A 7,635-nucleotide genomic window follows, 5' to 3' on the forward strand; every position below is an offset into this window, starting at 1 on the left:
TCAGTAGTCTCTGTTTGGAGAAGCGAAGTGACGCGGAACAGGAGGTTTGGTCTCAGCTCTCCGCCACAGCACCCTGAAATCAACTGCACAGACCCCCCCCCCCATGCGGTGCAGCAGCCTATGCTGTCAAAGCGAAGGGTTGAGGGGGAGAACTGACATACAACTTTGCATCATGGGTGCAGCAGGCTCTCCGCTAGCAGCAGAACCGCGAGTCTGGACTCTGACGGGAGACTGTAGACTACCCTGACTGGACTGTGGTGTTATTCGGGCCGCCCGCTGTCCTCTGCCTCCTGATTGGCTGAGAGCGACGCTCGCTGCGTCTTGTTCGCAGAGTCTGGGGGGGGTGGGTGGGTGGGAGCGACTCGGGAGGTAAGACCATCACAACGGGACGGCAGGGAAGGCAGCATCCCAGTGTTGTCGTGCCTGCTGAGGGAGATGAGTGCGTCCACCATGCCCGCAGACTCCAACGCGGCCGTTGGGATTAATTAAACGTCCAACCAACCGTCCGCCAAACGCGTAGCGAGGCTGAACATCTGTCCGCTCCTGACAAGTCTCTACTCCGGACTCCGACGACAGCGAGCAGGTCACCTGAGAGGACAGCACCATGCCGACCGGAGCCAGCGACCCCGACAGCATCCTGAGCTACCGGGTACCGCAGCTTTTCTGTTCAGTCTGACCTACCTACCCCCCATGCTTTCTGTTCAGTCTAACTGCCTCCGATGCTTTCTGTTCAGTCTAACCTACCTACCCCCGATGCTTTCTGTTCAGTCTAACTACCCCCGATGCCGTCTGATCAGTCTAACTACCCCCGATGCCTTCTGGTCAGTCTATCTACCCCCGATGCCGTCTGATCAGTCTAACTACCCCCGATGCTTTCTGGTTAGTCTAACTACCCCCGATGGTTTCTGTGTCAGTCTAACTACCCCCGATGCCTTCTGGTCAGTCTAACTACCCCGATACCTTCTGGTCAGTCTAACTACCCCCGGTGCCTTCTGGTTAGTCTAACTACCCCCGATGCCTTCTGGTTAGTCTAACTACCCCCGATGCCTTCTGGTTAGTCTAACCACCCCCGATGCTTTTTGTGTCAGTCTAACTACCCCCGATGCCTTCTGGTCAGACCAGTTACCATGCACTCTGCAGCCTGCAGGCGCCCTGCTGAGCTCTACTTTGTTGGCCGGAGCGATAAAGAAGAGAGCAAGTTAAAAAGGGCGGTATGTGGGAGGTACAGTAGGGGATGCTGAATGAGGGGTTTACTGGAACGGGGGAACGTCCGGTTCAAGCGGCGCTGTGCGCTCCAACGTCCCACCTTCACCTTACGCACCAAATGGATAAACGGTTTTCCGCTGGTTTGTTGCTTCACTCGAGGCTGTTCCTCCCCGTGCACATGTGGTCTGTGCTGTTAGTGCGGCGCTCTACGCGCGCGTGTGTGTGCGTGCGTGTGTGTGCGTGTGAAGATAACGTTGATAGTGTTACTGTGAGGTAGTACTTTCCCGTGTGGCGGCAGGATGCTGGGAGCGCAGGTCACACTGCTCACGGTCCCCTGAGTGCCCTGATAGTATATATCATATAGTATATCACACAGTTTATATCATATAGTATATAACATATATAAGATATCATACAGCTGCCGTGGTGAATTTCAACCGGGAACACCGCTGCAGCCCTGCCGCGATATGGCCCGTGTTATGATCAATATGGATGCATTCCAAACAAACCAATGCCGCTAAATTGTCGGTTGTACGCCACGATGTCAGGAATATCGCTGTGACAGCACGTGGTGTGTGCACGGCGCTGGATTCTCTGCTTGTTATCGCGAAGGGTGCGTTTCATTTTCTCCATTACCCTCCAATGACCTTGACGCCATCCTTACAGCGTTCCACCGTGCGTTTCCGAGCGCGTCTCCGCGCTTGGAGGTGCCGCTGCGCGTCATACGGCACACAGGGCAGCGCGGCAAGCTGCAGACCGAGATGTTAGAGGGCTGACGGCTGGATACGCCCCCAGCTATCTGTGATCGAGCACCGAAGCTGACGAGGGGGAGTCGGCAGGGTGCCATCAGGAGGGACCTCTGGATATTTATATGTCAGGGCTCGATAGAAAACTCACTCGGGTGCTTATTCTGAACGGAAGAGTGGTTTTCAGGAGCCGACATATACAGTAACGTGTACAGTAACATGTACAGTAACATATACAGTAACATGACAGTAACCTATACAGTAAAATGTACAGTAACATACAGTAACATGTACAGTAACATGTACAGTAACCTGTACAGTAACATATACAGTAACCTATACAATAACACATACAGTAATCTGTACAGTAACTTATACAATAACCTATAAAGTAACGTATACAGTAAAATGACAGTAACCTATACAGTAACATGTACAGTAACCCATACAATAACATATACAGTGTGGTGACCCACATCTATATATCGAGAGACATTCACCTAAGAGGACGGTGTACCTTTAAGGGAAGAGGCGAGGGGTCAGATAATGCACTTCCGCTTCCGGTTCACAGTCAGTTCAGTGTCGTTGTCGAACGTATGACATGCAAAGTTGGAGCTAGTAAACTACCTCGACTACGTCTACTCTCACGTCTCCTGTCTCGTTGTTTTCTAACTCCACATTGGTGACCCCGACGTGATCGAACTACTAATACGAGTATGTCTGACAACGAAGACGCCGGTGCTAACAACATGGCTATTGCTAACGCTAGCATTTACACCGCTACTGTGAAGCTACCCGACTTTTGGCAGCATAATCCACGGCCGTGGTTTCAACATGTGGAAGCCCAGTTCCAGCTGAGAGGGATAACGCAGGATGCAACGCGGTACTTCCACGTAGTGGCGGCGTTAGACGCATCGACAACGGCGCGAGCAATGACACTGTTGGAAGCTCCGCCAGCTGCTGGCAAGTACGATGCTATAAAGACATTCCTCCTGAAACTATTTGAACTGTCGGAGCTGGAGAAGGCAGACCGTTTACTGTCCCTGAATGGCCTCGGCGACGGCAAACCGTCTGAGTTAATGGAAAAAATGCTGTCTGTGCTGGGATCGGCTGATCCGGCCTTTCTTTTCACACACATTTTTCTGAGGCAGCTCCCCGCACCTGTACGCACAGCACTGGCCAGTTCTCCTCTCGCCGCCTCCAAGGACTACCGTTCTCTGGCTGCTGAAGCAGACAGGGTTTTCCTGGCCAACCGGCAACAGTTTGTGCATGCCCTGCTACCCCACCAGACCGCCCCACCACCACCTGTGTACGACTATATGGACACCGTGGCTGCGGTGACAGCCCGCCGCCAACCTGACGACGGGCTCTGTTATTACCATGCCAGGTTTGGGGCAAAAGCAAAACGGTGTCGCAAACCCTGCAATTACAGGGTTCAGGGAAACGCCAAGGCCGGCGCTCGTTAACGGCTATGGGCGCCGGCCGTGACTGCAAGCTGTTGTTCATCAGAGACTCCTTGTCGGGCCGACGGCTGCTGGTTGACTCTGGCGCTCAACGCAGCATACTACCAGCACAAGCTGTGGACACGATGACCGACAGTCACGGCCCCCAGATGGACGCCGCCAACGGCACGTCCATTCGGACGTACGGTATCAGACATGTGGACGTGTGTTTTGGCGGACGACGTTTCGGCTGGGACTTTGTGATGGCTGCTGTATCCACCCCGCTCCTAGGTGCGGATTTCCTCTGTGCTTTCAACCTGCTGGTGGATGTTAAAAACTGTCGCGTGATTGATGCCGTCTCTTTTGCGTCATACCCCTGCACGCTTGGGGGCGCTGGAGCGCTGTGCCTCGCTAACACACTCTCCACCGGGGATCCATATCAACGCCTGCTCGCAAATTTCCCCGAGCTCACCACACCCACCTTCTCCTCGGCGGTGGCCAAGCACGGCGTGGAACATCATATCACCACAGTGGGCCCCCCAGTTTACGCCCGGGCCCGACGCCTCGACTCGGCCAAGCTCGCAATAGCCAGGGAGGAGTTTTCGACTATGGAGCGCCTCGGCATTGTCCGCCGTTCTGACAGCCCATGGGCTTCCCCTCTTCACATGGTTACTAAGGCCGACGGGGGTTGGCGCCCGTGCGGGGACTACCGTCGCCTAAACAATGCCACGACCCCCGACCGATACCCCATACCGCACATACAAGATTTCTCTACCCACCTGGCGGGCGCTGCCATCTATTCCAAAATCGACTTAGTGCGGGGGTATCACCAAGTGCCGGTCCACCCACTGGATGTCCCAAAAACGGCTGTCATCACACCCTTTGGGCTCTTTGAGTTTTTACGTATGCCTTTCGGCCTTAAAGGGGCGGCGCAGACGTTTCAGCGCCTTATGGATTCTGTGCTCCGCGACATGCCATTTTTGTTTGTGTACTTAGACGACATCCTCGTGGCCAGCGCGTCGGCGGAGGAACACATGACGCACCTCACACAGCTGTTCGACAGGCTCAGCGAACACGGCCTCATCATCAACCCAGCTAAGTGTCAGTTCGGGGAGTCGTCCATCACCTTCCTCGGGCACCACATCACTCCACAGGGGGCCGTTCCCCTCCCTGCCAGGGTTGAGGCTGTCACCATGTTCCCCCGCCCCCGCACTGTACAGTCGCTGCAGGAATTCCTGGGCATGGTGAACTTTTATAACCGTTTCCTGCCCCGTGCCACCCACATCATGCGTCCCCTGTATGAGGCCCTGCGGGGTAAGAAGTCTAAGGACGAGCTGGACTGGTCTTCGGGGATGGACGAGGCTTTTGTGGCCGCCAAGACTGCGCTGGCCAACGCTGCGCTGCTAGCTCACCCGTCGCCTGCCGCCCCCATAGCCCTTACAACGGATGCCTCCGACTACGCCGTGGGGGCCGTGTGTGAGCAGTGGGTGGAGGGGGGCTGGCAGCCGTTGGCGTTCTTCAGTAAACAACTCCGTGAGAGCGAGCGCAAATACAGCACCTTTGATAGGGAACTACTGGGTCTCTTCCTCGCAACCAGACACTTTAGGTTCCTATTGGAGGGCCGACAGTTCACCGCTTTCGTGGACCACAAACCGCTGACGTTCTGTATGGCCAAAACCTCAGAACCGTGGTCTGGGCGTCAGCAGCGCCATCTCGCGGCGGTATCCGAGTTTACCACGGACATACAACACGTGTCGGGCAAGGATAACTTCGTCGCCGACTGCCTTTCACGGGCAGTTGTTAACGCCGTTCACTTGGGACTCGACTACGCCGCTATGGCAGCGGACCAAGCCAAGGACGCGACCGTTCAAGACTACCGGTCGACCCCTACGGCGCTACGGCTGGAGGAAGTGACGTTCGACGCGGCCAACACCACCCTCCTCTGTGACATCTCCACCGGTCAACCGCGCCCCCTGGTGCCTACTTCCTGGCGGCGCCGAGTTTTCGACACCGTCCATGGCCTTTCCCACCCGGGAGTGAAGGCCTCGACCAAGCTGGTGAGCGTCAAGTTCGTTTGGCCTGGGCTCCGTAAGGATGTTAGAGCCTGGGCCGGCTCGTGTGTGGCGTGCCAACGCGCCAAGGTGCACCGCCATACCAAGGCCCCTTTGGCGCCGTTTGTGGTTCCAGAGAGGCGGTTTGACCACGTCAATGTTGACCTGGTGGGTCCCCTGCCCCCCTCCCGTGGTTATACGTTCCTCCTCACTATTGTGGACAGGGCCACCAGGTGGCCAGAGGCTATTCCCTTGTCCTCCACGACGGCAGCAGAGGTAGCGCGGGCGTTCATCGGCTGCTGGGTGGCCCGTTTCGGCACGCCTGGTGACATCACGAGCGACCGGGGCTCCCAGTTTACCTCGGAGCTCTGGACGGCGGTCGCTGAGCACCTGGGGATGAAGATCCACCGCACTACGGCGTACAACCCGCAGAGCAACGGACTTTGTGAGCGGTTCCATCGGGACATGAAAGCCGCTCTGCGGGCAAGCCTCACTGGCTGCGACTGGATGGACCGGCTCCCGTGGGTCATGCTCGGCCTGCGTTCGGCCCCGAAGGAAGACCTCCAGACCTCCTCCGCTGAGCTGGTGTATGGCCAGCCCCTGCGGGTTCCGGGGGAGTTTCTTCCGGATGCTACGGCTCCCTGGTCGGCCGCCTCTCACCTCAGTGCGTCCCGGAGCGCTGCCGGTGCCTTCGCTCCCGTTCCGATGTCTCAACACTGCCTCCCCCTGTCCTACGTCCCCAAGGATCTGCCATCGGCGAGGTACGTCTTCATTAGGCACGACAGCCATCGGTCCCCGCTGCAGCCCCCATACGACGGGCCCTTCCGTGTCCTGGAGGCGGGGGATAAGAACTTTGTGGTGGACATGGGGGGCAGGCCGGAGCGGGTCGCTATAGACCGTCTCAAGCCCGCTCACTTGGACATTGGGGAGCCAATGCAATTGGCCCTACCTCCGCGGCGGGGGTGCCCTCCTAGGTCGGCCCCGGCACCTGCCTCTGTTCCTGCTTCGGCCCCGCCTATGGCCCGGGTTTCGGCCCCATCTGTTTCCCCTCCTGTGAAGCGCAGCCGTTATGGCCGCAGGGTCCGCCCCCCGACTCGTCACCTGTTTTCCCCGTGACTTTGCACTATGTCATTGACTGTTCTGTTGTAGAGTCTATTTTTATGTTCATGACTTGCACTTTTGCTGTTTTGCATTGTTTTGTTTAGGTGAATTCTGGGGGGGCCTGTGTGGTGACCCACATCTATATATCGAGAGACATTCACCTAAGAGGACGGTGTACCTTTAAGGGAAGAGGCGAGGGGTCAGATAATGCACTTCCGCTTCCGGTTCACAGTCAGTTCAGTGTCGTTGTCGAACGTATGACATGCAAAGTTGGAGCTAGTAAACTACCTCGACTACGTCTACTCTCACGTCTCCTGTCTCGTTGTTTTCTAACTCCACAACAGTAACATAAACAGTAACCCATACAATAACATATACAGTAATCTATACAGTAACATATACAGTAACCTATACAGTAATCTATACAGTAACATGTACGGTAACATATAAGTAACATGTACAGTAACATGCACAGTAACCTGTACAGTAACATATACAGTAACATGTACAGTAACATGTACAGTAACATGCACAGTAACCTATACAGTAACATGTACAGTAACCCATACAATAACATATACAGTAATCTATACAGTAACATATACAGTAACCTGTACAGTAACATATAAGTAACATGTACAGTAACATGCACAGTATCATATACAGTAACATGTACAGTAACCTATAAATAACATATACAGTAACATAAACAGTAACCTATACAGTAACATATACAGTAACATGTACAGTAAGTTATACAGTAATATGTACAGTAACCTATACAGTAACATATACTCATTTAAAAAATCTCTTTCTTGCGCTTTTATTTTAGCACTGGTTTTTCTCTTAGATGCTTGTTTAGATGCACTTATGACCTCTGATGACTAGTAGTTCTCCTGATTTCCTACCTTAAATGATGCACTTATTGTAAGTCGCTTTGGATAAAAGTGTCGGCCAAATGACCGGAATGTAATGTAGCGTAATGTAATGTAATATACAGTAACATGAACAGTAACTTGTACAGAAACCTATACAGTAACATACCAGTGACCTGACGAGAAATATCATGCGCAGTTTTTTTTCTTTTCT

The sequence above is a fragment of the Lampris incognitus genome, chromosome 2 (genome assembly GCF_029633865.1).
Source record: "Lampris incognitus isolate fLamInc1 chromosome 2, fLamInc1.hap2, whole genome shotgun sequence".
Taxonomy (NCBI): Eukaryota; Metazoa; Chordata; class Actinopteri; order Lampriformes; family Lampridae; genus Lampris; species Lampris incognitus.